This window comes from Nerophis lumbriciformis, linkage group LG22, assembly GCF_033978685.3.
Source record: "Nerophis lumbriciformis linkage group LG22, RoL_Nlum_v2.1, whole genome shotgun sequence".
Classification (NCBI taxonomy): Eukaryota; Metazoa; Chordata; class Actinopteri; order Syngnathiformes; family Syngnathidae; genus Nerophis; species Nerophis lumbriciformis.
Genome location: NC_084569.2, coordinates 34,299,744 through 34,327,474, shown reverse-complemented (window position 1 = coordinate 34,327,474; position 27,731 = coordinate 34,299,744). Strand labels below are relative to the sequence as shown.

The window sequence follows — 27,731 nt, the reverse complement described above, 5'->3', positions numbered from 1 at the left end:
TTGGGATATTGTCTATAGCGGGGGTCAGCAACCCGCGGCTCTAGAACCGCATGCGGCTCTTTAGCGCCGCCCTCGTGGCTCCCTGGACCTCTTTCAGAGATGTGTGAAAATGAAAAAAGATGAATAACTTTTTTTTTTTCTGTTTTAATATATTTTCTGTAGGAGAACAAACATGACACAAACCTTCCTAATTGTTAGAAATCCCACTGTTTGTGTTATACATGCTTCACTGATGAATATTTGGCAAGCAGCGTTTTGTCCTACTAATTTCAGCGATCCTTGAACTCATCATAGTTTGTTTACATGTACAACTTTCTCCAATGCTGCCACAGAGAGACGTGTTTTATACCACTCCTTCTTTGTCTCATTTTGTCCACCAAACGTTTTATGCTGTGCGTGAATGCACAAAGGCTGGAGTGCTTATCTGGCATACTTTGTCAATCCATGACTGCAAGCTATTTAGGCTAGCTGTATGTACATATTGCATCATTACCGTATTTTTCGGACTATAAGTCGCTCTGGAGTATAAGTCGCACTGGCCGAAAATGCATAATAAAGAAGGGAAAAAAACATATATAAGTCGTACTGGAGTATAAGTCGCATTTTTGGGGGGAAATTTCTTTGATAAAACCCAACACCAAGAATAGACATTTGAAAGGCAATTTAAAATAAATAAAGAATAGTGAACAACAGGCTGAATAAGTGTACGTTATATGAGGCATAAATAACCAACTGGCATGTTAACGTAACATATTATGGTAAGAGTCATTCAAATAACTATAACATATAGAACATGCTATACGTTTACCAAACAATCTGTCACTCCTAATCGCTAAATCCGATAAAATCTTATACGTCTAGTCTCTTACGTGAATGAGCTATATAATACTATTTGATATTTTACGGTAATGTGTTAATAATTTCACACATAAGTCGCTCCTGAGTATAAGTCGCACCCCCGGCCAAACTATGAAAAAAACTGCGACTTATAGTTCGAAAAATACGGTATGCCTCGTTTGTAGGTATATTTGAGCTCATTTAATTTCCTTTACTTATGTCCTCCGTGTATTTAATTTATATTTGCATGTCTCGTGACACATTATCTGTATGTAATATTGGCTGCATTTCTGATCGTTGTTTGTGTGCCGTGTTGTTCCAGACCACAGCAAACGTTACCCAGCTTGCAAAGATTGTAATAAATCCATTAGAAGAAGACAGCCTGCCGTTTACTTTAACTTGGAGACCCACATATTTACCTTTCCAGAAGTTATCTCATCCTGTGAGAAGCCTCCATTTTACTCATGCAAAAATGTGTAGAATAAAAATTAAAATACAACATTTCTGTCAACAAAGATTTGCGTCAGCCTTTGATAGTAGGCTAATATAGCTAATATAGACACTTACATCATGTGTTGCCTTCATTAAAACGTTTATATAAGGCTTTTAATTTTTTGCGGCTCCAGACAGATTTTTATTTATTTTTGGTTCAATATGGCTCTTTCAACATTTTGGCCGACCCCTCGTCTATAGAATGAAGAGAACAAAAATTAATTAATTCCATTTTGGAATAAGGCTTCATCATAACAAAATGTAGAAAAAGTGAAGCGCTGTGAATACTTTCCGGATGCACTCTACGCATATATATCCTTCCATGTAATAAGAACATAGTATAGCTCAGCTTACTGCACACAATAATTACAAAATAAATTAAAGTATAACAATAAAAGTACTCAAGACAATCCTGTAAAAGCAAGGATAATACAAAACCTCACACAAATTAGTACACTCCACACATTTCTTAAATTTAAATATTTTTTCATGGGATACCACTAAAGAAATGACATTTGATACAACATAAAGTAGTCAGTGTACAGTTTTAGAACAGTGTAAATCCACTGTCTTCTCAAATGAATTAAAAAAAACACAGCCATTAATGTCTATACTTCTGACAAAGAAAAAGGGATTACACCTTCAAGTGTTGTCCCGTAAAAGGCTGTAATAAAATATTTCTACTCAAATTGTGAAAGGTAAGTGTTACAGTATTTTTTTTTTTTAAGTAAGCAGCAAGTACAGTACAGTTAGTAGAACAACTGTGTTTTCATTACTGTGTACTGTACTATATATATATATATATATATATATATATATATATATATATATACAAACCCCGTTTCCATATGAGTTGGGAAATTGTGTTAGATGTAAATATAAACAGAATACAATGATTTGCAAATCATTTTCAACCCATATTCAGTTGAATATGCTACAAAGACAACATATTTGATGTTCAAACTGATAAACTTTTTTTTTTTTTTGCAAATAATCATTAACTTTAGAATTTGATGCCAGCAACACGTGACAAAGAAGTTGGGAAAGGTGGCAATAAATACTGATAAAGTTGAGGAATGCTCATCAAACACTTATTTGGAACATCCCACAGGTGAATAGGCAAATTGGGAACAGGTGGGTGCCATGATTGGGTATAAAAGTAGATTCCATGAAATGCTCAGTCATTCACAAACAAGGATGGGGCGAGGGTCACCACTTTGTCAACAAATGCGTGAGCAAATTGTTGAACAGTTTAAGAAAAACCTTTCTCAACCAGCTACTGCAAGGAATTTAGGGATTTCACCATCTACGGTCCATAATATCATCAAAGGGTTCAGAGAATCTGGAGAAATCACTGCACGTAAGCAGCTAAGCCCGTGACCTTGGATCCCTCAGGCTGTACTGCATCAACAAGCGACATTAGTGTGTAAAGGATATCACCACATGGGCTCAGGAACACTTCAGAAACCCACTGTCAGTAACTACAGTTGGTCGCTACATCTGTAAGTGCAAGTTAAAACCCTCCTATGCAAGGCGAAAACCGTTTATCAACAACACCCAGAAACGCCGTCGGCTTCGCTGGGCCTGAGCTCATCTAAGATGGACTGATACAAAGTGGAAAAGTGTTCTGTGGTCTGACGAGTCCACATTTCAAATTGTTTTTGGAAACTGTGGACGTCGTGTTCTCCGGACCAAAGAGGAAAAGAACCATCCGGATTGTTATAGGCGCAAAGTTGAAAAGCCAGCATCTGTGATGGTATGGGGGTGTATTAGTGCCCAAGACATGGGTAATTTACACATCTGTGAAGGCACCCTTAATGCTGAAAGGTACATACAGGTTTTGGAGCAACATATGTTGCCATCCAAGCAACGTTATCATGGACGCCCCTGCTTATTTCAGCAAGACAATGCCAAGCCACGTGTTACATCAACGTGGCTTCATAGTAAAAGAGTGCGGGTACTAGACTGGCCTGCCTGTAGTCCAGACCTGTCTCCCATTGAAAATGTGTGGCGCATTATGAAGCCTAAAATACCACAACGGAGACCCCCCGACTGTTGAACAACTTAAGCTGTACATCAAGCAAGAATGGGAAAGAATTCCACCTGAGAAGCTTAAAAAATGTGTCTCCTCAGTTCCCAAATGTTTACTGAGTGTTGTTAAAAGGAAATGCCATGTAACACAGTGGTGAACATGCCCTTTCCCAACTACTTTGGCCATGAAAAGTTAATTATTATTTGCAAAAAAAAATAAAGTTTATGAGTTTGAACATCAAATATGTTGTCTTTGTAGTGCATTCAATTGAATATGGGTTGAAAAGGATTTGCAAATCATTGTATTCCGTTTATATTTACATCTAACACAATTTCCCAACTCATATGGAAACGGGGTTTGTATGTATATATATATATATATATATATATATATATATACATATATATATATATATATATATAAAAGAAATACTTGAATTTCAGTGAATTCTAGCTATAAATATACTCCTCCCCCCTCTCCCGAATTCGGAGGTCTCAAGGTTGGCAAGTATGATGTGTCCACATGTTAGAACAGAATAATAGGGTGCATTTAGACAGCGTAGATAGGCTCCAGCACCCCCCGCGACTCCAAAAGGGACAAGCGGTAGAAAATGGATGGGATGGATGGACACGCCAGTTAGCGCAGGCTGCACGAGGCCTATTCAAGGCTAGCTTAGCTAGCTTTGACTCCAGCCAGCGAGCCACGGTGCGCCGGAGAGCGTAAACAAGTCAGTTAATGTCGGCTGCACTCAGCTTGCTAGCGTGCATAGCTCTAAGCTATTTTTTTACGGAAATAAAAAAATACCACTTTGGCTAGAAAAATAGCGGAATTCCATTAAATAGCGCAGTGTTTTTCAACCTTTTTTCAGCCAAGGCACATTTTTTTCATTAAAAAAAATACGGAGGCACACCACCAGCAGAAAAGGTTAAAAAATGCAACTCCACCAGGTTGTCCTGCTTTATTTTGAGTTTGTTGTTGTTTTCCTGTGTGTAGTGTTTTAGTTCCTGTCTTGCGCTGTTATTTTGGTGGCCCTTCCTGTTTTGTTTGTGTTCTCCTGTCGCAGCTTCACGCCTTCCTTAGAGTGCTGTTGCCTGACCTGCTTTCTATTGGCAATCAAGACTATTTCAGTTGTGCGGACGCTTTCCTTCTTTGTGGGGACATTGTTGATTGGCATGTCATGTATGGATGTACTTTCTGGATGCCGTATCTGCTCCACACAATGTAAGTCTTTGCTGTCGTCCAGCATTCTGTTTTTTTTTTTAATTTGTAGCCAGTTCAATTTTACGTTCGTTTTGCATAGCCATCCCGATGCTTCATTGCCTTTTCCTTTGCGTTTTGTTCATTGTTGGTTTAAGCGTTACATACCTTTTTACCTGCACGCTGTGCTCTGCATATTGGGATCACGACAAACCATCCTCGACCCGTTCCGACTTCTATAAAGCAATGAACTACCTGCTGCCACCTACTGATATGGAGTTTTACATGGTTACCCCGCCAAGCTCTACACAGCACAGGCACTAGACAACGGCACATTATTTGCAATTATAATTACTAATTTGCAAATAATATTTTTTGGACCAATTAGGTGAAGTTGCATAATTTCTAGGGATGTCCGATAATATCAGACTGACGATATTATCCGCCTGATAAATGCTTTAAAATGTAATATCAGAAATTATCGGTATCGGTTTCAAAATTATCGATATTGGTTTCAAAAAGTAAAATGTATAACTTTTTAAAACGCCGCTGTGTACACGGACGTAGAGAGAGGTACAGAGCGCCAATAAACCTTGTAGGCACTGCCTTTGCGTGCCGGCCCAGTAACATAATACCTACGGCTTTAGACACACTCACAAGTGAATGCAAGGCATACTTGATCCACAGCCATACAGGTCACACTGAGGGTGGCCGTATAAACAACTTTAACACTGTTACAAATATACACTGTGAACCCACACCAAACAAGAATGACAAACACATTTCGGGAGAACATCCGCACCGTAACACAACATAAACACAACAGAACAAATACCCAGAACCCCTTGCAGCACTAACTCTTCCGGGACGCTACAATATACACCCCCCGCTACACCCTACCCCTCCACCTCGACCTCCTAATGCTCTCTCAGGGAGAGCATGTCCCAAATTCCAAGCTGCTGTTTTGAGGCATGTTAAAAAAAAATAATGCACTTTGTGACTTCAATAATAAATATGGCAGTGCCATGTTGGCATTTTTTTTTCCATAACTTGAGTTGATTTATTTTGGAAAACCTTGTTACATTGTTTAATGCATCCAGCGGGGCATCAAAACAAAATTAGGCATAATAATGTGTTAATTCCACAACGGTTGATATCGATATCGGTAACTAAGAGTTGGACAATTTCGGAATATCGGCAAAAAAGCCATTATTGGACATCTCTAATCATTTCCAAATGCACACCAGACAATATCTCACGGCACACTAGTGGTACACAGTGGTTGAAAAACACTGAAATAGCGGACATCTGGTTTGCCTGACAAGTGCCTGTGGTACAGAAGTGTGCTCAGAAATGTAATTGTTGTGAGTAGTACCAAGCAAATTAAGTGATTTGCAATGATGTGATTACCCAGACCTAATTGCTTGTTTTGTGCAAGTTGAAGTTTCCAACACATGAACTGACTGTCTGATAGGACAACCATGGACTCAATACATGTCATTGGTTATTTGTGTTTTAATACAGATCATGTTGTGGTATTTCGTTTGCAGAGTCAGTCTCCTCCGAAAACGTGTGTTGAACTCCGACAAGACAACTGGACAGTTTTGGGCCGTAAAGATGTCAGAGGACAGCTTCAAAATGCTCTGCACACACAAGGGTGTCATAAGGCCTTAGCCCGGACAAAATGGAAAGCTGTTAATATCATCAAGGACGACAGTCGAGCAGCCTGCACTCTACTCTCTCCTGCCATCTGGAAACCTGAGCACTAAATCACGCAACATCTTCTTCCCAACTAGAAAACAGACTTGGCTTACAACACTGTTATGCTTTAGTTCCCATTATGGTATGCAGCTACTGTTGGAAACAAAATACTTTTCCATCCTACATCTCATGGTTGACTACTTTTCCGGACATAAAATTTGACACCTAAATTGATAATTTATATAAAAAAATTGTTCCCTATATATCAACATGTCACCAGACCTATGTAAGCGTCAATATATACCTTGATGTTGCAGAAAAAAAGACCATATATTTTTTTAAACCGATTTCCGAACTTTAAATGGGTGAATTTTGGCGAAATAAACGCCTTTCTAATATTCGCTCTCGGAGCGTGACGTCGCATCGGGAAGCAATCCGCCATTTTCTCAAACACCGAGTCAAATCAGCTCTGTTATTTTCCGTTTTTTCGACTGTTTTCCGTACCTTGGAGATATCATGCCTCGTCGGTGTGTTGTCGGAGGGTGTAACAACACGAACAGGGACGGATTCAAGTTGCACCAGTGGCCCAAAGATGCGAAAGTGGCAAGAAATTGGACGTTTGTTCCGCACACTTTACCGACGAAAGCTATGCTACGACAGAGATGGCAAGAATGTGTGGATATCCTGCGACACTCAAAGCAGATGCATTTCCAACGATAAAGTCAAAGAAATCTGCCGCCAGACCCCCATTAAATCTGCCGGAGTGTATGAGCAATTCAGGGACAAAGGACCTCGGTAGCACGGCAAGCAATGGCGGCAGTTTGTTCCCGCAGACGAACCAGCTAAACACCCTGGATGTCTTGGCTCACACCGTCCCTTATGCCACCGAAGATGATCAATAGAAGAATATCAACCCTAGCTTCCCTGGCCTGCTGACATCAACTCCAAAACTGGACAGATCAGCTTTCAGGAAAAGAGCGCGGATGAGGGTATGTCTACAAAATATATTAATTGATGAAAATTAGGCTGTCTGCACTCTCAAAGTGCATGTTGTTGCCAAATGTATTTCATATGCTGTAAACCTAGTTCATAGTTGTTAGTTTCCTTTAATGGCAAACAAACACATACCAATCGTTGGTTAGAAGGCGATCGCCGAATTCGTCCTCGCTTTCTCCCGTGTCGCTGGCTGTCGTGTCGTTTTCGTCGGTTTCGCTTGCATACGGTTCAAACCGATATGGCTCAATAGTTTCAGTTTCTTCTTCAATTTTGTTTTCGCTACCTGCCTCCACACTACAACCATCCGTTTCAATACATGCGTAATCTGTTGAATCGCTTAAGCCGCTGAAATCCGAGTCTGAATCCGAGCTAATGTCGCTATAGCTTGCTGTTCTATGCGCCATGTTTGTTTGTGTTGGCATCACTATGTGACGTCACAGGAAAATGGACGGATGTATATAACGATGGTTAAAATCAGGCACTTTGAAGCTTTTTTTAGGGATATTGCGTGATGGGTAAAATTTAGAAAAAAACTTCGAAAAATAAAATAAGCCACTGGGAACTGATTTTTAATGGTTTTAACTCTTCTGAAATTGTGATAATGTTCCCCTTTAACTGTGAGCAAGTTGACACCTTTAACATTCTTTTAACGTTATGTATTAGCTGGGTTAGCGAGGCGCCGTGGACACAAACGGAGGGAGAAGGCGAGAACAAGCTATGCTAGCCGCAGCGCTAAACTAGCTTAAATGTGAAATAATGATATATATATATATATATATATATATATATATATATATATAATGTATATATATATATGTATGTATGTATATATATTAGGGATGTCCGATAATGGCTTTTTTGCCGATATCCGATTTTCCGATATTGTCCAACTCTTAATTACCGATACCGATATATACAGTCGTGGAATTAACACATTATTATGTCTAATTTTGTTGTGATGCCCCGCTGGATACATTAAACAATGTAACTTTACCATGAATTGATTAAACAAGTTGAAAAACTTATTGGGGTGTTACCATTTAGTGGTCAATTGTACGGAATATGTACTGTACTGTGCAATCTACTAATACAAGTTTCAATCAATCATTCAAAAACAAGGTTCTCCAAAATAAGAGAACAACTTCAACTCAAGTTATGGAAAAAAGTGCCGACATGGCACTGGCATATTTATTATTGAAGTCACAAAGTGCATTATTTTTTTTAACGTGCCTCAAAACAGCATCTTGGAATTTGGGACATGCTCTCCCTGAGATAATCCTGATACCCACTACAACTATGGGAAATACTATACTTTGACTTTCACAAAGTGCATTATTTTTTTTTTTTTTTTAAACATGCCTCAAAACAACAGCTACAAAAACAATGAAGGCACACAGCTTCAGTCCAGACTATACTAGAGCATACTTGCCAACCTTGACACCTCCGAATTCGGAGGGGTAGGGTGTAGCAGGGGGTGTATATTGTAGCGTCCCGGAAGAGTTAGTGCTGCAAGGGGTTCTGGGTATTTGTTCTGTTGTGTTTATGTTGTGTTACGGTGCGCATGTTCTCCCGAAATGTGTTTGTCATTCTTGTTTGGTGTGGGTTCACAGTGTGGCGCATATTTGTAACAGTGTTAAAGTTGTTTATACGGCCACCCTCAGTGTGACATGTATGGCTGATAATCAAGTATGCGTTGCATTCACTTGTGTGTGTGTAAAAGTCGCACGCTGGGCCGGCACGCTGTTTGTATGGAGGAAAAGCGGACGTGACGACAGGTTGTAGAGGACGCTAAAGGCAGTGCCTTTAAGGCACTGCCTTTAGCCCCAATAATGTTGTCCGGGTGGAAATCGGGAGAATGGTTGCCCCGGGAGATTTTTGGGGAGGGGCACTGAAATTGGGGAGTCTCCCGGGAAAATCGTGAGGTTGAAACCGATACCGATAATTTCCGATATTACATTTTAAAGCATTTATCGGCCGATATTATCGGACATCTCTAATATATATGTATGTATATACATACATATATACGTATATATGTATATATATATATACACATTTCTACTGCTTGCTATTGTTACCATATCTGAGTTATTGTGCAAAAACATGGGGAAATAAGTACAAAAGTACACTTATTGACTTAGCATGTTAGAAAAAAGAAAGATGACACACTTGACATACTTCACACAAAAAGTCCTAATTTCAAAGTGATTATTGGGCCAAAGCTAATGAAGATTTTAGCAAAATGAGGGTAACAAGTTATATTTTAAGTCGTTCTGTGTATTTATTTAAGTTTATTGCGCCCTCAGGTGCGTGCTAGTCACGAAACACAGCAGGAATGTAGCAGCAGAGTGCGTCAAATACGGCCACAAAATGACACTTTCATGAAATAAAAGCATGTTTTATTGTAAGTTTATGAGCTGGAATATAGTTAGAACTACCGGTATATATAGACATATTATATTTGGTTACTGTCATCAGAAAAACTAGCGTCAAAACGACAGCAATTGCATGCTTGGGTAGCAATAATGGCGCCTGTCGTTTAGTTGGCCATTCTCTCTTTATACACCACTCTGTTAGGAGGCAAACCCCACTGCGCCTTAAAGCCCAACTAGGGATGATGTTCGAAACCGGTTCTCCCGGTTGTTCGATAAGAAAAGAACCGATTCCATGGACTCGAATCCCTTTTTGAGAACCGGTTCCCATTATCAAGGCCACTATAGTAAAGAAAAAGAGTTGGTTCTTTATTCGAATCCTTGTAAACGAATCCCTTCCCACAGGAAATGCCCTGTGGGACGGCAATGTTATGCCCATTTGATTGTAGACTCTTACTGACACCTTGTGGCGATATGAAAATACTACGCGTCATTAGTTTGGGCACTTCCGGGTTGGCGACGTCTGTTCAGTTCATGAGACAATTGAGAAGTAGACAAGTTGTGTTAGCTCTTACAAGCCTTGGAAAAGATAAGACTGTAAATAAACTGTTTAACTTGTTTATGTAACTCAATATTAAGGTGGAAAGTGGTTAAATTTGATACTAAGATGTTTATTGAAAAACGATTTTTGTGCACTGTTTCAATGGATGTTTTGAGGACATAAAATGGCTGCCAGTCCTGTATTTCCACCATCGAAATAGTTTCAACACTCAGAAGTATTTGTTTGATGATAGTACTGTATATTTGTGTGAAGCTAATATTTACATATTGTGTCTTAAATTTCAGTATGTTAATTGAATCACATAGCTTATACATTTGTCATTGTGTGTATTTCAGTTTAAAAAAAACAAAAAAACAGTCCAGTGCAAGATAAATGTAAAGATAGGAAAAGACAAAGCAAGATCAACAAAAATAAAGAGCCTAAATGGATTAATCTGCTTTGGAACTTTATTAGACGTCTTGGATTGTTTGTTAGCTGTCTGCCTGTGTGTGTAGTTAGTATGTTCCAATAGCAGCAGAAGTGCACTTTTTGGAGAGCTGTATTATTTTCAGTTTTGTGCCCAAGGGACTGATTTTATTTAACACTATATTATTATTTATACACCTATAGTGATCACAGAGACAGGTTGTTTTTGTGTTACTGTATATATTTGTTTTTCTGGAAAAATCCCACTTAATATACTTTGGGTAACAACAGTCAATATTTATTTATTTTATTCTTTTAGGGAGTAACAGTCAATTTTTATTTTTTATTTTTTTTCTTATGAAATAAAAGTGAGCTTTTGTTAAACCAAATATTGTGGGTTTTTTCCATATACAACAACAAATCTGGATTCAATAAGAGAATCGATAAGGAATCGGTTCGATAAGAGGATTCGATAATGGGCTCGAACTCGATAATTTCTTATCAAACATCATCCCTAAGCCCAACCCCTGAATCACAGCTCAGATGCATCCACAATACTGCCATCGCTCCTGTATCATATGGGAACTAGGGATGTCCCGATCCGATATTTGGATCGGATCGGCCGCCGATATTTGCCAAAAAATGCGTATCGGCAAGGCATGGGAAAATGCCGATCCAGATCCAGTTTAAAAAAAAACTCCGGTCCGTGTTTTCCAACGCACAGATTCAAATAATACATTCCACTTTTCTGCTGCTCCCTAATTTCCGTTCCGCATTTTCCAGCACACCTTCAACACATCCACAAGTCTGGATTCTCACGCAGTTGCTTTTAGCTGCTGGCATTACACTACAGGCTCTTCTCACTCCTTCTTCTGTCTCCTTCTCACAGACAGCAAGCGCAACTTCTTACATACGTCACATACTGTCACGTCATACGTCACATACGTATACGTCCTCTCCCAGCAGAGAGGTAGCAGAATGGCTAACGTTAGCTGTGATGCTAGCGCAGCCGCTAAGGTGCGCGCCTGCTCAAACGTCCTCTGCGCACGGCAAATCTATGCCACGCACAAAATCTAATAAAAAAAATAAGCGCATAACAATTTTCGACACACGGACACGACAGAGAAAACAGTTTTCGTCATCATTGTTCAAATATTGCAACGTCTGTCGAGACGCTTATCTTCATTCGGTGCCACACGTCCACACCATCAAAATGCAAGGCAAAAATTTCCACATCAACACCGTCTGAAAAAATTCGTGATTTTTTTAGTTGTGATTTCCTTCTCTGCATGAAAGTTTAAAAGTAGCATGTATTAATGCAGTATGAAGAAGAATGTTTTAATGTAGACATGCAAGCCTTGAAAGAAAATTTTGAAAATCAAGACTACATTTCCTGCAAATGGGTGCATTTCTACCCTATATTTTAACTTTAGATTTATTCTCATATCAAACTCTTTTGGCTGTCTTTTTGACACTTACATCAGGCGCCCACCTCCACACCCCGGATTATAAATAATGTAAATAATTCAATGTGATTATCTTGTGTGATGACTGTATTATGATGATAGTATATATCTGATAGTATACATCTGTATCATGAATCAATTTAAGTGGACCCGACTTAAACAAGTTGAAAAACTTATTCGGGTGTTACCATTTAGTGGTCAATTGTACGGAATATGTACTTCACTGTGAAATCTACTAATAAAAGTCTCAATCAATCAATCAAAACACATAGAATCATCATACTGCTGTGATTATATGCATCAAGTGTTCATTCAAGGCTGAGGCAAAATATCGAGATATATATTGTGTATCGCAATATGGCCTTAAAAATATCGCAATATTAAAAAAAGGCCATATCGCCCAGCCCTAGTTCAATGATGCCATTTCTGTTTGTCATGTATAATTTTGTCTATTTTGTGTTTATCCTTGAATAAACAGGTCAGTTTCTTATTACCAACCATTGTGTATTATTCAAACTCCCCTAATTCAGCTGGCTAGTTGTTATCAAGAGTACTAAAATCCTTTTCAACATGATTCTGACAACTAAGTAGGCTAAATAACTTTAAACTTTAATACATGCTCGGATAGGCCAGTATCGGTCAGTATCGGTATCGGTCAGTATCGGTATCGGATCGGAAGTGCAAAAACAATATCGGTATCGGATCGGAAGTGCAAAAACCTGGATCGGGACATCCCTAATGGGAACAGAAGAATCTAAATAAAAATATGAAAACTTGAGGAAAACCCTGTCAACAAACTACAGTTCGAGCAATGGTTTCGGTTTTGAGGGCCATCGAGATAAGCCGGTTGCACTTTGCTGGTTTATGCAGCATCAAAATGTACCTTTTTTATATCATACGTTTATAATTGATTTGATAGTGCACTGCTACAACCCTCCTTTGCTATGGTCAAAATTATATTCTCCTAATTACACCACTTTATGAAGGACTGTGCAATAGAACATTGTTACAGAACATGTAGTCAGACATATTTAATATAAAGTGCTGCTGCTTTCAAACTGCAGTTACTGTGGATTATTCCAATTCTGCCATTATTAAGGTATTGTGTGTATTATGAGACTATATACTGTATCGCAGCCCTTCATCATGCTCACAGTGGGAGTGAACTGGCCAACAATCAAGGCTGAATAAAACCCTCGTTATATTTGAAAGGCCTGGCCCTTCGAGTGTTTTGTCCTGCTCCTTTAATTAGCACACATGAGTGATCTAATTAACTAATGACTGACATGGTGGGAGGGATTTTAATCAGCGTAACACTAAAGCCAGACTATGGGCTACAAAGTTAGGCAGATTAACGAGGGATTACACCCATCTGCACTGCCACTGTTGAGGAACAGAAGTCAGTGGGGGTGGGCTGAGGACAAAATATGTCAAAAGAACATCTCCGACACCAAACTGTAGCAAAAGAAGACAGAAATGCCTCATTACTTGCAGGGCCTAGCCCCAATATTCCACATGGGGGGGGGGGGGAAACAAACTTACTAGCTATGGTTTTATTGTATTTTTTTGTGCACAGCTGAACACAATGATGCAAAACAAGGTCACATTAATGTATAGAGACATTAATGTCTAATTAACATACACTATATTGCCAAAAGTATTTGGCCACCTGCCTTGACTCACATATGAACTTGAAGAGCCATTCCATTCCTAACCCATAGGGTTCAATATGATGTCGGTCCATCTTTTGCAGCTATTACAGCTTCAACTCTTCTGGGAAGGCTGTCCACAAGGTTGCGGAGTGTGTTTATAGGAATTTTCCACCATTCTTCCAAAAAGCGCATTGGTGAGGTCACACACTGATGTTGGCCGAGAAGGCCTGGATCTCAGTCTCCGTATTAATTCATCCCAAAGGTGTTCTATCGGGTTCAGGTCAGGACTCTGTGCAGGCCAGTCAAGTTCATCCACACCAGACTCTGTCATCCATGTCTTTATGGACCTTGCTTTGTGCACTGGTGCACAGTCATGTTGGAAGAGGAAGGGGCCCGCTCCAAACTGTTCCAACAAGGTTGGGAGCATGGAATTGTCCAAAATGTTTTGGTATCCTGGAGCATTCAAAGTTAATTTCACTGGAACTAAGGGGCCAAGCCCAACTCCTGAAAAACAACCCCACACCATAATTCCTCCTCCACCAAATTTCACACTCGGCACAATGCAGTCCGAAATGTAGCTTTCTCCTGGCAACCTCCAAACCCTGACTGGTCCATCAGATTGCCAGATGGAAAAGCGTGATTCATCACTCCAGAGAACGCGTCTCCACTGCTCTAGAGTCCAGTGGCGACGTGCTTTACGCCACTGCATCCCACGCTTTGCATTGGACTTGGTGATGTATGGCTTAGATCGGTGTTTTTCAACCTTTTTTGAGCCAAGGCACATTTTTTGTGTTGAAAAAATTCGGAGGCACACCACCAGCAGAAATCATTAAAAAACGAAACACAGTTGACAGTAAAAAGTTTAAAGTCAGTGTTTTAGTTCTTGTCTTGCGCTCCTAATTTGGTGTCTTTTTCTCTTTTTTTGTTTTTTTCCTGTAGCAGTTTCATGTCTTCCTTGACCGCTATTCCCCACACCTGCTTTGTTTTAGCAATCAAGAATATTTCAGTTGTTTTTATCCTTCTTTGTGGGGGACATTGTTGATTGTCATGTCATGTTCGGATGTACTTTGTGGACGCCGTCTTTGCTCCACAGTAAGTCTTTGCTGTCGTCCAGCATTCTGTTTTTGTTTACTTTGTAGCCAGTTCAGTTTTAGTTTTCTTCTGCATAGCCTTCCCTAAGCTTCAATGCCTTTTCTTAGGGGCACTCACCTTTTGTTTATTTTTGGTTTAAGCATTAGATACCTTTTTACCTGCACGCTGCCTCCCGACATCTACAAAGCAAGTAGCTACCGGCTGCCACCTACTGATATGGAAGAGTATTACACGGTTACTCTGCCGAGCTCTAGACAGCACCGACACTCAACAACAACAACACATAATTTGCAGACTATAATTACTGGTTTGCAAAAAATATTTTTAACCCAAATAGGTGAAACTAGATGATCTCACGGCACACTAGTGTGCCGCGGCACACAGTGGTTGAAAAATACTGGCTTAGATACAGCTGCTTGGCCATGGAAACCCATTCCATGAAGCTCTCTGCATACTCTACGTGGGCTAATTGGAAGGTCACATGAGGTTTGGAGCTCTGTAGCAACTGACTGTGCAGAAAGTCGGCGACCTCTTTGCACTATGCGCTTCAGCATCCGCCGACCCCTCTCTGTCAGTTTACGTGGCTGAGTTGCTGTTGTTCCCAAACTCTTCCATTTTCTTATAATAAAGCAGACAGTTGACTTTGGAATATTTATGTATTTATATATCTATTTATATTTATGCAATATGATCATTTGGATGGGTGGCTAAATACTTTTGGCAATATAGTGTATACATGTATAATAGCTGGACAGCTGATGATGGATAGATAAATGGATGAAAGGTGGGATGGATGGATGGTAGATGAATGAATGGATGGATGGATGGAAAGATGGATTCATGGATGAAAGACGGAGAGATGAGTGCATGAGAAGATAGATGTCGAGATGGGAATCTTTGGGCACCTCACAATTCAATTTGATTATAAATCGGTTATTTATATATCTACAATTATTATATTGAATATTATTGAACGGTGTATTATTAATATATTATATATTCTAAATGTATTACATGTATTTATTAGTTTTAATTATATGTCTAAATGACTTATTTTGCTACTGATGTATGCACACTGCAAAAAGTCAGTGTTCATAAACAAGGGAAAAAAATACAAAAATGAGGGGTATTTTATTTGAACTAAGCAAAATTATCTGCCAATAGAACAAGAAAATTTGGCTTGTCAATACTTTCCGAAACAAGTAAAATTAGCTAACCTCAATGAACCCCAAAATACCTTAAAATAAGTATATTCTCACTAATAACAAGTGCACTTTTCTTGGTAGAAAAAAAAGAGACCTTTTTGCTCAATATGTTGAAAAATATTCTTAAATTCAGTGAATGCTAGTGCCATTATCTTGACATAATGATATGCGCTCGGCATCATGATTTTTTTTTTCATGCTTGAAGTAAGAAATGATTACTTTGAAAAAGTAGTTTTATACTTGTGAGTGTTAATGACACAGCTTTGCAACAGTTGATATTCTAGTTTCAAGCATGTTTTACTCAATATAGGTCATCAAATCTCAGCAACAAGCTGTAATATCTTACTGAGATCATTTAGGACCAAAACCCTTAAAACAAGTAAAACACTAACATAAAATCTACTTAGTGAGAAGAATGATCTTATCAGACAGAAAATAAGCAAATATCACCCTTATTTGAGATATTTCATCTTAGATTTCAGTTTTTGCAGTGCAGGAAAAATAGATAGAGGAGAACTGTAGTAGCCTGCTAAGTGAAAAAAAAAAAATGTTTCTACTTGGCGATCAGGCATTCTTGATTTAATTGCTGTGCCTTCTAAAACCACAGAATGTGACAAAGACGGCTGAAAGACGTGCATTGTCTAACTACGGCTGATTTATTAATCTATTTGCTGAATTCCTCTTCTTAGCTGGTTACTCTCTGCTGTAACGTGGTTCCTAATAGTCTTCTATTGAAGGGTACAACGCATTTATTATTTTCTTGTTTCACTACTTCACATTCAAGTTAGGTTAGCGTCGCGGCTAGCTTAGCTTGTCCTCTCTTTCTCCCTCCTCCGTGTGTCCGCGGTAACACACAATGTTAAAAGACTGGTAGCTAATAGTTCTCCCTTGGTTAGTTGTACCCAAAACTAAAACGAACGCTTAGAGAACATTAGCATTAATGCCGCATTTTAGAACCGTCTGTATTACCTTGTTTACATAAGTAAATAATCGATATTTGGACATTTGTCTATTGATTCATGAATCGTCCACGTTCTTATCGTGATGCATCGGAGAATCGATCATTGTATCGACCTCTAAAATATACCGTATCATTGATGGACGAATGATGATGGACAGATAGGTCAATGAATGTTCATAATGGGTAGATACATGGATGTTGGGAAGATGGATGAATAAAAAGGAGGGATAGATAACTAGTAGAGCTGGATGGTTGGTGATAAATGTATTATTCAATCAATTAATTCATTAATTGGTAAATATACTGTATGATGGATGGTCAGATGGGAGTGTTCGGATGGATGGTGGATAAATGGATGATCGATGGACAAATGACAATGTTTGAATGATGGACAAACGGATAAGTCAATGGATAGAAACTGATAGACGGTTTGTTAAGGTTGGATGAACGAATAAATGAATGAATTAATTAATGAATTGCCTAATTGGTAAATATACTGTATGATGGATGGTCATATGGGTGTTTGGATGATGAACAAACGGATAAGTCACCGGATGACAGATAGGCATTTGGTGATGGTTGGATGAATGAATAAATTAATTTATATATTACCGAACAGGTAAATATACTTTATGATGGATGGTCAGATGATGGTGTTTGGATGAATGGTAAATAAATGGATATGACGCATGGACGAATGATAATATTTGAATGATGGATGGTTCAGTCAATAGATGACGGATGGATGTTGATAATGGGTGGATGTAAGGATTTTTGGAACGGTGGTTTGATAAAAGGACGGACAGATAACTACTTTGATCAATGGACTACAACCGGACGGAATGAATGAATGAATGAATGAATTGGCAAATATACTGTATGATAGATAGTCAGATGATGGTGTTTGGATGGATGGTAGATAAATGGATGACTGACGGATGAATGACGATGTATGAATGATGGGACAAACGGATAAGTCAATGGGTGACGGATGGACGGATGTTAATGGTTAAATGAATGAATGAATAAATGTATAAATAAATGAATGGATCGGTACATATACTGTACTGTATGACGGATGGTCAGATGATGGTGTTTGGATGAATGGTAAATAAATTGATATGACGGATGGACGAATGAGTATCTTTAAATGATGGATGGATAAGTCAATAGATGACGGATGGTTCTTGATAATGTGTGGATGGATGGATTTTTGAAAAGATCGATTGATAAAACGATGGACAAATAATGAATTTGATAAACGGCTGGTATAAGATGAATGAATGAATGAAATAACTGGCAAATATACAGTATGATGGATGGTCAGATGAAGGTGTTCAAATGGATGTAGATGAATGGATGACTGATGGACAAATGACAATGCTTGAGTGATGGACCAACAGATAAGTCAATGGATGACGGGTAGATGGTCGGTGGTGGTTGGATGAATGAACAAATTAATTCATTGGTAAATGTACCCTATGATGGATGGTCAGATGATGGTGTTTGGATAGATGTAGATAAATGGATGACTGATGGACAAATGACAATGTTTGAATGATGGACAAACGGATAAGTCAATGGATGACGGATGGACGGTTGGTGATGGTTGGATGAATGAATGAATGAATAAATGTTTAAATTATTGAATGAATGGACGGGTAAACATACTGTACTGAATGGTGGATAATCAGATGACGATGTTTCGATGAATGGTAAATAAATGGATATGACAGATGGACAAAAGATGATCTTTGAATGATGGACGGATAAGTCAACACTGTAGTTGACGGATGGATGTTGATAATGGGGTGGATACACGGATGTTTGGAAAGATGGGTTGATGAAAGGATGTAAAGATAACTAGTTTAATACATGGAATACAGCTGGACGGTTGGTAATAGATTAATGAATGAATGAACGAATAGATTGGTAAATGTACCGTAGGAAGGCTGTTATACGGAAGGCTGGATAAATGGATGACGGATTGACAAATGATCATCTTTAAATGATGGACGGATAAATCAATGGATGACGTGATTGATATATGGACTACAGGTTGATGATGGTTGGATGACTATGTTTTGATGACCGATTGGACAGGTAAATGTGTGATGGACGGAGAGACAAAGAGGTGACAGAAGGACTGATAATGACGATAGCTAGATAGCTAGAGAACACACAACAACATATTCAGAGGCACTGAGGATGAAGGAAGGGGCGTATGTTATCATTCGGGCCGGGATAATCCCGTCATTTCCTCACAAAGGATTTGCTTCCTGTCAAAACAACTGGTAACCACCAGCTTGGCTTGAGCAGTGTGAGGAAAAATCAACATGCAATATCACACACACACACACACACACACACACACACACACACACACACACACACACACACGCACACACACACACACACACACACACACACACACACACACACACACTCTTGTATTTGTTACCTTCTTGAGACCTCCGAAAAATGCCTCCCTCTTTAGGACCACCCTTTCTAGATATATAAATATTTGTATTTGCAACATTAATAATATATACATATTATGCAGATATAAAAAAGCTTGTTGTGAAAAATTAGTGGAATTTCACAAAAAAAGAAAAAACTTAGAATGTTGGCAGTATTATAACAAAAGTCATAATTTTACTCAATGCAAGTCAAAATTTTACAAGAAAAACTGAACATTTGTTCAAAATTATGATAAAAGTTGGAATTTTACTCAGTAACAGTCACAATTTTACAAGAAAAGCTTAAAATTTTGGCAATTTATGAAAGGAGTCGTAATTTTACTCGACAAAAGTCACAATTTTATCAGAAAACTAACATTTTGGCAATATTATGATAATAATCGGAATTTTACTTGGCAAAATTATGACAAAAGTCATAATTTTACTCAATATTTTACATAAAAAAGTTATAATTTTACGAGAAAATATTGCAATATTACAGAAACAGAAAGAATATGAGAAATTGTTCCCAATTTTATAAGAAAAAAGTTGACACATTGTAAGAAAAAGACTGCTTTTAGTTAATATATATAATTTAAAAAAATGTTTTGTTGGTAATTGCTTTTTAATCTTCATTATTTACTTCAAGTTATTACAGTATGTCTCTATATACATATCTATTTAATTTTTTTGATCAATTTTGACCAACATTTTCGCCCGCATTTCAATTTCTTACATACACGTGTTTTGACATATGCTGGCCAGAGGGGGAGCACTTAAAATTTTTACACACACTTGTTATTTCATATGTTGACAGTCAATTTTTGGGGGGACCACACTAATTATGATAGATTCCACCACCAGGGGTGCAAATGAGACATTCTCTAATAGATGCAATATTTTTCCGTATTGGGACCATGATTTCGGTACTAACTTGTTCACCAGTCCTCATATGGAAGGTACTTTTCCTTGTTGACGTCTCAAGAAGGGAAGAAATACAAGAACACACACACACACTCTTGTATTTGTTACCTTCTTGAGACCTCCAAAAAATGCGACACATTGTAAGAAAAAGACTGCTTTTAGTTAATATATATATATTTTTTAATGTTTTGTTGGTAATTGCTTTTTAATCTTCATTATTTACTTCAAGTTATTACAGTATGTCTCTATATATAAACCCCGTTTCCATATGAGTTGGGAAATTGTGTTAGATGCAAATATAAACGGAATACAATGATTTGCAAATCATTTTCAACCCATATTCGGTTGAATATGCTACAAAAACAACATATTTGATGTTGAAACTGATAAACTTTTTTTTTTTTGCAAATAATTTGATGCCAGCAACACGTGACAAAGAAGTTGGGAAAGGTGGCAATAAATACTGATAAAGTTGAGGAATGCTCATCAAACACTTATTTGGAACATCCCACAGGTGTGCAGGCTAATTGGGAACAGGTGGGTGCCATGATTGGGTATAAAAACAGCTTCCCAAAAAATGCTCAGTCTTTCACAAGAAATTATGGGGCGAGGTACACCCCTTTGTCCACAACTGCGTGAGCAAATAGTCAAACAGTTTAAGAACAACGTTTCTCAAAGTGCAATTGCAAGAAATTTAGGGATTTCAACATCTACGGTCCATAATATCATCAAAAGGTTCAGAGAATCTGGAGAAATCACTCCACGTAAGCGGCATGGCCGGAAACCAACATTGAATGACCGTGACCTTCGATCCCTCAGACGGCACTATATCAAAAACCGACATCAATCTCTAAAGGATATCACCACATGGGCTCAGGAACACTTCAGAAAACCACTGTCACTAAATACAGTTGGTCGCTACATCTGTAAGTGCAAGTTAAAGCTCTACTATGCAAAGCGAAAGCCATTTATCAACAACATCCAGAAACGCCGCCGGCTTCTCTGGGCCCGAGATCATCTAAGATGGACTGATACAAAGTGGAAAAGTGTTCTTTGGTCTGACGAGTCCACATTTCAAATTGTTTTTGGAAATATTCGACATCGTGTCATCCAGACTGTTATCGACGCAAAGTTGAAAAGCCAGCATCTGTGATGGTATGGGGGTGCATTAGTGCCCAAGACATGGGTAACTTACACATCTGTGAAGGCACCATTAATGCTGAAAGGTACATACAGGTTTTGGAACAACATATGCTGCCATCTAAGCGCCGTCTTTTACATGGACGCCCCTGCTTATTTCATCAAGACAATGCCAAGCCACTTTCAGCACGTGTTACAACAGCGTGGCTTCGTAAAAAAAGAGTGCGGGTACTTTCCTGGCCCGCCTGCAGTCCAGACCTGTCTCCCATCGAAAATGTGTGGCGCATTATGAAGCGTAAAATACGACAGCGGAGACCCCGGACTGTTGAACGACTGAAACTCTACATAAAACAAGAATGGGAAAAATTCCACTTTCAAAGCTTCAACAATTAGTTTCCTCAGTTCCCAATCGTTTGAGTGTTGTTAAAAGAAAAGATGATGTAACACAGTGGTGAACATGCTCTTTCCCAACTACTTTGGCACGTGTTGCAGCCATGAAATTCGAAGTTAATTATTATTTGCAAAAATAAAATAAAGTTTTGAGTTTGAACATCAAATATGTTGTCTTTGTAGCATATTCAATTAAATATGGGTTGAAAAGGATTTGCAAATCATTGTATTCCGTTTATATTTACATCTAACACAATTTCCCAACTCATATGGAAATGGGGTTTGAACATATTTAATTTTTTTGATCAATTTTGACCAACATTTTCGCACGCATTTCAATTTCTTACACACACGTGTTATGACATATGTTGGCCAGAGGGGGAGCACTTTAAATTTTTACACACACTTGTTATTTCATATGTTGACAGTCAATTTTTTGGGGGGGACCACCCTAATTTTGATAGATTTCACCACCAGGGGTGCAAATGAGACATTCTCTAATAGATGCAATATTGTTTCCGTACTGGGACCATGATTTCGGTACTAACTTGTTCACCGGTCCTCATATGGAAAGTACTTTTTCTTGTTGACGTCTCAAGAAGGGTAGAAATACAAGAACACACACACACACACACACACACACACATTCACACAAACACACTCTTGTATTTGTTACCTTCTTGAGACCTCCGAAAAATGCCTACCTCATTAGGACCACCCTTTCTAGATATATAAAGATTTGTATTTACAACATTAATAATATATACATACTATGCAAATATAAAAAAGCTAGTTGTGAAAAATGAGTAGGAATTTCACAAAAAAAGGTCACAATTTCACAAGAAAAACTTAGAATTTTGGCAGTTATATAAATAAATAATAAATGATAAATGGGTTGTACTTGTATAGCGCTTTTCTACCTTCAAGGTACTCAAAGCGCTTTGACACTACTTCCACATTTACCCATTCACACACACATTCACACACTGATGGAGGGAGCAGCCATACAAGGCGCTAACCAGCACCCATCAGGAGCAAGGGTGAAGTGTCTTGCTCAGGACACAACGGACATGACGAGGTTGGTACTAGGTGGGGATTGAACCAGGGACCCTCGGGTTGCGCACGGCCACTCTTCCACTGCGCCACGCCGTCATAAAAGTCATAATTTTACTCAATGCAAGTCAAAATTTTACAAGAAAAACTGAACATTGTTCAAAATTATGATAAAAGTTGGAACTTTACTCAATAACAATCGCAATTTTACAAGAAAGAGTTACAATTTTGGCAATTTATGAAAAGAGTCGTAATTTTACTCGACAAAAGTCACAATTTTATCAGAAAACTAGCATTTTGGCAATATTATTATTGTACCTTATTAAGGTCATACTTTTTGGGTTAAGAAAATGTTAGGTAACGTTAATATTATGGCTTTTAAGTAAACAAACACGTCAAAATATTACAAGAATACATAAATTTTTAGTAATCAAAGAAAGTAAAGTTTTCTGAGAATAATGTTGACTTATTTGAAAAAAATATGTTCATTGGCAACACTAAATTGGCCCTAGTGTGTGAATGTGAGTGTGAATGTTGTCTGTCTATCTGTGTTGGCCCTGTGATGAGGTGGCGACTTGTCCAGGGTGTACCCCTTCCGCCCGAATGCAGCTGAGATAGGCTCCAGCACTCCCCGCGACCCCAAAAGGGACAAGCGGTAGAAAATGGATGGATGGATGGATAATAACAATCTCAATTTTTCTTCATAATTTTACTCAAAAAATGTCACTATTTTACAAGAACAACCAAAATATTGGCAATATTGTGATAAAAGTCAGAATTTTATATGACAAATGTCGTCATTTTGAATCAAAAAGTAATCATTTTACATAAAAAAGTTATAATTTTACGAGAAAATATTGCAATATTACAGAAACCGAAATATGAGAAATTGTTCTAAATTTTATAAGAAAAAAGTCGCCACATTGTAAGAAAAAGACTGCTTTTAGTTAATATATACTGTATATATATATATTTTTTTTTAATGTTTTGTTGGTAATTGCTTTTTAATCTTCATTATTTACTTCAAGTTATTACAGTATGTCTCTATATAAATAGATATTTATTTAATTTTTTGGATCAATTTTGACCAAAATTTTCGCCCCCGCCTTTCAATTTCTTACACACACATGTTATGACATATGTTGGCCAGAGGGGGAGCACTTTGAATTTTTACACACACTTGTTATTTCATATGGTGACAGTCAATTTTTGGGGGGGCACCACCCTAATTATGATAGATTTCACCACCAGGGGTGCAAATGAGACATTCTCTAATAGATGCAATATTGATACTAACTTCATATGGAAGGTACTTTTTCTTGTTGACGTCTCAAGAAGGGAAGAAATCCAAGAACACAAACACACACACACACACACACACACACACACACACACACACACACACACACACACACACACACACACACACACTCTTGTATTTGTTACTTTCTTGAGACCTCTGAAAAAATGCCTACCTCTTTAGGACCACCCTTTCTAGATATATAAAGATGTGTATTTACAACATTAATAATATATACATACTATGCAGATATAAAAAAGCTAGTTGTGAAAAATGAGTTGGAATTTCACAAAAAAAACTTAGAATTTTGGTAGTTATATAATAAAAGTCATAATTTTACTCAATGCAAGTCAAAATTTTACAAGAAAAACTGAATATTTGATCAAAATTATGATAAAAGTTGGAATTTTACTCAATAACAGTCGCAATTTTACAAGAAAGGGTTAAAATTTTGGCAATTTATGAAAAGAGTCGTAATTTTACTCGACAAAAGTCAATTTTATCAGAAAACTAACATTTTGGCAATATTATAATAATAATCGGAATTTTACTTAGCAAAATTATGACAAAAGTCATAATTTTACTCAAAAAATGTCACTATTTTACAAGAACAACAAAAAATTGGCAATATTGTGATAAGTCAGAATTGTATATGACAAATGTCGTCATTTTGAATTAAAAAGTAATAATTTTACATAAAAGTTATAATTTTACGAGAAAATATTGCAATATTACAGAAACCGAAATATGAGAAATTGTTCTAAATTTTATAAGAAAAAAGTCGACACATTGTAAGAAAAAGACTGCTTTTAGTTAATATATATATTTTTATTTTATTTTAATGTTTTGTTGGTAATTGCTTTTTAATCTTCATTATTTACTTCAAGTTATTACAGTATGTCTCTATATACATATTTATTTAATTTTTTTGATCAATTTTGACCAAAATTTTCGCCCCCGCCTTTCAATTTCTTACACACACATGTTATGACATATGTTGGCCAGAGTGGGAGCACTTTAAATTTTTACACACACTTGTTATTTCATATGGTGACAGTCAATTTTTTGGGGGGGCACCACCCTAATTATGATAGATTTCACCACCAGGGGTGCAAATGAGACATTCTCTAATAGATGCAATATTGATACTAACTTCATATGGAAGGTACTTTTTCTTGTTGACGTCTCAAGAAGGGAAGAAATCCAAGAACACAAACACACACACACACACACACACACACACACACACACACACACACACACACACAGAACACACACACAAACACACTCTTGTATTTGTTACCTTCTTGAGACCTCTGAAAAAATGCCTACCTCTTTAGGACCACCCTTTCTAGATATATAAAGATTTGTATTTACAACATTAATAATATATACATACTATGCAGATATAAAAAAGCTAGTTGTGAAAAATGAGTTGGAATTTCACAAAAAAAACTTAGAATTTTGGTAGTTATATAATAAAAGTCATAATTTTACTCAATGCAAGTCAAAATTTTACAAGAAAAACTGAATATTTGATCAAAATTATGATAAAAGTTGGAATTTTACTCAATAACAGTCGCAATTTTACAAGAAAGGGTTAAAATTTTGGCAATTTATGAAAAGAGTCGTAATTTTACTCGACAAAAGTCACAATTTTATCAGAAAACTAACATTTTGGCAATATTATAATAATCGGAATTTTACTTAGCAAAATTATGACAAAAGTCATAATTTTACTCAAAAAATGTCACTATTTTACAAGAACAACAAAAAAATTGGCAATATTGTAATAAGTCAGAATTTTATATGACAAATGTCGCCATTTTGAATTAAAAAGTAATAATTTTACATAAAAGTTATAATTTTACGAGAAAATATTGCAATATTACAGAAACAGAAAGAATATGAGAAATTGTTCCCAATTTTATAAGAAAAAAAGTTGACACATTGTAAGAAAAAGACTGCTTTTAGTTAATATATATATATTTATATATTTCTTAAATAATTTTTTGATCAGTTTTGACCAACATTTTCGCCCTCATTTCAATTTTTTTACACACACGTGTTATGACATATGTTGGCCAGAGGGGGAGCACTTTAAATTTTTACACACACTTGTTATTTCATATGGTGACAGTCAATTTTTGGGGGGGGCACCACCCTAATTATGATAGATTTCACCACCAGGGGTGCAAATGAGACATTCTCTAATAGATGCAATATTGATACTAACTTCATATGGAAGGTACTTTTTCTTGTTGACGTCTCAAGAAGGGAAGAAATCCAAGAACACACACACACACACACACACACACACACACACACACACACACACACACACACACACACACACACACGTATTATTCTTCAGTTGTAACTGTAAATGTGTCAGTGGGCTAAATACACATGACAAAAAATAAATTAAAAAAACTCAAAAAATGAATGTCCGTTTTCTATCATAATAATTTCAGCGGCATTAAAAACATAGCTATGGTGATATTGAATATAATAATTTGAAGAGACTTACCGTGGCTCACCTGTGTGTTAGTCTTCACTCCAGCGTGGATACAAATGGCGTCATTAATGGCAGATAATAGGTCGGTCACGGTCGGGGTGATGTCAAGCCCTCGCTGCGTCTTCTCCGGTAAACACACCGGCAGAAAACCTGCCGGAGGCCAACTCCCACGCCCCAGCCGTTGCTGGGTGTTTTCATGTCCTTTAACGACGGAGGGAGCGGCGATAGTACGGCGGCGGAGGGTTTTACCGGTGAAACGTAGAGCCCGCCTAACGTCTGGGAAGCCTCTCTGGCACGAGCCTGCGCTGGCGGAGGGAGGGTGATGAATTATTCATGAAGGGGCGTGGCCTCGGCGGCCTGCTCGTGACAACAACAGAGTCGCTGGGCGGAAGTTACGGGTGGGCGATACGGCGAACGTCGCTGTCGATCCGATACCAAGCAATGTGGTCAATGTGACATCATATAATTTGCATATACATATATTTCAATGCTAAAAATTATTGACATGCATTAAAAATAGGTCTGTTATTACTGTTTAGTATGACCATATTTTTCTTGTATCATTGTTGCTTTATTTGTATAATTGTTATTAATCATTGCGCAATGTAACAGGCTTTATTGCAGTGGCAGCTGCTGGTCTTTCAGTTCAGTTTCAGTTTTTTTTATATACTTTATACGGTTAAATGCAAAACAACTGAGGAGGGGTTTTATTAAAATTTGAATGAGTCAATAGCAGTTTTTTTTTCTTTTGTCGACTTATTTTGCACTTTTGACTTTATTTCACTCAAATATTGTTTGTAATAAAATAATTGTATTACAGTCGTCTCTCGCCACATAACACTTTAAATTTGCAGCTTCAATCTACTGCGTTTTTTTTTAATTTTTCTAAAATAATACCCTGTCTTTTTTTGGCTAAATTAAGGATTTTTTCAGGCATAAAAATGGTTGCAAAATTTGAATGAGTCAATAGCAGGTTT

General features: G+C 37.5%; 1 protein-coding gene across 2 annotated transcripts in view; it reads right to left on the bottom strand.

Annotated features, from left to right (window-relative positions):
- Positions 1-27,307, bottom strand: part of tanc2a (tetratricopeptide repeat, ankyrin repeat and coiled-coil containing 2a) — a 180,888-nt gene extending 153,581 nt beyond the window's left edge. The window contains exon 1 of one of the 2 annotated variants that reach the window (XM_061973756.1): positions 26,767-27,307. The gene's annotated coding sequence lies outside the window, so the exon portion shown is untranslated. The remainder of the gene's footprint in view (positions 1-26,766) is intronic. The other variant, XM_061973757.1, reaches the window with a different exon arrangement.
- Between the last annotated feature and the right edge of the window lie 424 nt (positions 27,308-27,731).